The 3,512-nt window shown below is 40.9% G+C and overlaps 1 pseudogene; it reads right to left on the reverse strand.

Moving 5' to 3' along the window:
• Positions 1–503: 503 nt before the first annotated feature.
• On the reverse strand, positions 504–1,284 carry LOC129543029 (acidic leucine-rich nuclear phosphoprotein 32 family member D-like; annotated as a pseudogene).
• Between the last annotated feature and the right edge of the window lie 2,228 nt (positions 1,285–3,512).

Below are 3,512 nucleotides of genomic sequence, written 5' to 3' on the forward strand. Positions count from 1 at the left end.
TTCACATAGTTGGGAAGAGGCTTGAATCCATATCTATTGATTTCTTTATATTTTACACCTTTCACAGATACCATCTGCTGAATCATTTATTTATTTATTTATTTATTTTTAAATGTTAAGATTTTATTTACAAAGCTTCTTTGTTGTACAGAAAGTAAAAATGCTGTTACAATCTTGGTGTGAACTGGTAGCCACGGACAGTTGACTCACCAATCACAGCTATCCACACTACAGCAAGTCGTACACAAAAACCTAACAATGCTTACAATTTTGTTGGCGTGAAGTCCCCAAGCTTGGTGGTGGATTTCCAAGAGGGACTAAATGGAGGAAGGTGGAATGTCACAGGAAATATTCTTTGGCTCTTTGGGTGGGTGGGTCTCCTGGGGTTTGTATCACAGCTACTTTTTTTTTTTTCTTTAAAAAACAAAAAAACAGCTACCAGATCCATGTCAGCAGTCCAGCCAATACTGAAAAGTTCTTTTTTGCAGGATATTGGGGTCTTATTAATCATCTTCTCCTTCGTCATCTGTTTCTCTCTTCCTCTTTTCACCTTTCCCGCTTTCTTCCTCTTCTTCATCCTCATCTTTGTCTTCATCCTCATCTTCATCATCTTCATCAACTGCTCCATCATGTCCAAATTCTTCTTCCTTCCCACTGACTTAATCTTCATCCTCCTCCCCGTCTACATCTTCATCGTCATCCTCTTCATCATCAAACTCTTCTTCCTCACCATCTTCATCCTCCTCCTTATCCTCATCTTCTCCTTTTTCATCATCCTCTTCTTCATCCACACCATCCACCTTGGCATCTGAATCTGGGGCTTCACGATCCTCTCAGTCATAGCCATCCAGATAGGTCAGCTGGGGCAGGAGTTTGAAGACACTCTCTCGGTAGTCGTTCAGGTTAGTAACCTCACAGTTAAACAGATCCAGGCTCTTCAGACATTCCAACTTTTTCAAAAGTTCCAGGGTGTTGATATCTTTCAGTTTATTTACACTTAAGTTGAGATGTGTAAGATTTGGAAGTTTTTCTGCTAACATATCCAGACCTCCACAGATTCTGTTGTCACCGATCTCAAGCTTTTTCAATTTAGATAGTTTGGGAAGATTTGAAACTGAAATCAAACCTACATTTAATAAACTGAGAAACTCTTAAGTTCACGAATTCAGCTGTTAAGCCCTCAATTTTCCCATCATTTGATTTGCAATTGTCCAGGACAAGTTCTCGAACAGCTGCTGGGGTCCGGTTCCTCAGTTCCAGGTGGATCCTCCTCTTCATGTCCATGTTTTTCTCTCTTCCCCCTCTTCAAACTTAACTTTCCGCAGAGGGGGGAGAGGCATCCCAACCTGCACAGCGAGGGCCTTCGGAAGGGGTCTGCTCGAGGCAGAGGCTGACGGCACGGTCCTGGGTGGCGGGCGGCATGCGGGCAGGTGAGCGGAGCCCCTGGAGCCAAGTTACTCGCAGGAGCAGAGAGAAACCATGGAGGGAAAAGCTGAATCATTTAATGATTAAAACATTTATAATAAAATGTAAATAACTTGTTATTAAGTGTGGCAGATATTTAAATAAAATTTAGGACAACAGCATGCAAGTTTTTCAAAATGGATCAATTATGTCTTGTGACAAATGAAAAGCTTCCATTATAGATGGGAAATTAAGCTGTATGGTATATAAACAACTGAGGGAGGAAACAGTGCCTTTAAATGCTATTTATGGATTCTCTGGTATATCTACAGCAAGAATACTAAGGTAGAAAAGCTATAGGATTTGTTTATGAAATACACATGTGTTTTATCTGTAAGGCAGTATTGTGTCTCTCAGTCAAAGTCTGTGATTGTTGTTGTTGTTAGCCACACACCCGGCATTTGGAATTTTAGTTCTCCACCAGGGAGTGCACTGGTGCCCCAGTAGTGGATGTGTGCAGCTTTAATCACTGGACCACCGGAAGGTCCCAAAGGCAGTATTTTAAAATTTCTCTTCCTAGAACTGATTGTTAGTGTGTAGAATCGCAACTGACTTTTGTATACTGATTGTGTATCCTGCAACTTTAATGAGCTAATCAAAGTTTTAATATCAAGCCTGTAATATTTCAAGAGGAAATTGCTAATTTCTCCCATTTTTAAAAAACAATTATTTTTCAGATATTTCAGCCAAAGGCAGAAAGAGCTCTTCTCCTAAGATGGAGTCTGTTGTTTTGGAATGTGGTTGATCCACTTGACACGTTGGCCAGATGGTGCCCGGTGTAATAAAATGAAAAGAAGAGGCAAGATGATGTCATTTTCCCATATTGTGAAACCAAAAACAAATGCCTTTCGTGAGACCAAGCTAACAAACCTCTGACAGTGCAGAGTAACTCTGTTTGAAGAACTTAACAGCAAGATAGAAGAAGTATTTTCAAGCTGAGACCTGCAGGTGTACAAAGATCTAAAATACATATTGAGTAGGCCTGATCATCTGAATCTCATTCAATCGAGAAAGCATGGCTATGAGTTGGATCGTCTTCTATCTGTGGCCCTTGACTATGTTTGTTGGCCATATAGATGGGCACAGTTTGTTTTCTTTGAGCCTTGAGGATGTGCCAAGATTTGCCTTGTAACACTGCCCTCATGCCAAATCTTCTGAATCATTATGACCAACAGACGGCAGCTTTAGCAATGGAGGTAAGACTTCATCTATTATTTGGCATGTCGTAGAAAATTGTTTTTGTATTGCCCTTTTAATCAGTCTAATGAATGTGTTTGATAAACAACAGGAGAAACTAATATGTTATTTTGAACTGCATCGTGTACATTGAAATGTATTTAGGTTCAGACTCTGATCGAATGAAGATTCCAGGTTTGGGGAATATTACTCATCTTAGTTTTCAGATATTATTATTTTGTGAAGAAATTTGAAAGTTTGGAACTGGGGAAGTAATAGCCTTTCAGAAGTTTAAATTGTCCAAGTTGTGGTTACATCTTTTCTGCTATTTGATAATAAGACTTTAAAGAGCAGACTATAATAATAATAATATTCATGATTCACTTAGTAAATATTGAAGGTAACATGATTTTGAAAATGGGTTCTTTGGTTCAGCCTTCAGGCTGGTGGGTTTACAGTATTTCAGTTCAGTTCAGTTCAGTCGCTCAGTCGTGTCCGACTCTCCGCGACCCCATGAATCACAGCACGCCAGGCCTCCCTGTCCATCACCAACTCCCGGAGTTCACTCAAACTCATGTCCACAGAGTCGGTGATGCCATCCAGCCATCTCATTCTCCGTCGTCCCCTTCTCCTCCCGCCCTCAACCTTTCCCAGCATCAGAGTCTTTTCCAGTGAGTCAACTCGTCGCATGAGGTGGCCAAAGTATTGCAGTTTCAGCTTTAGCATCAGTCCCTCCAATGAACATCCAGGATTGATCTCCCCTAGAATGGACTGGTTGGATCTCCTTGCAGTATAAGGGACTCTCAAGAGTCTTCTCCAACACCACAGTTCAAAAGCATCGATTCTTCGGCGATCAGCCTTCTTCACAGTCC

The sequence above is a fragment of the Moschus berezovskii genome, chromosome 20 (genome assembly GCF_049115385.1).
Source record: "Moschus berezovskii isolate FMDL1 chromosome 20, NW_MosBer_1.0, whole genome shotgun sequence".
Lineage (NCBI taxonomy): Eukaryota > Metazoa > Chordata > Mammalia > Artiodactyla > Moschidae > Moschus > Moschus berezovskii.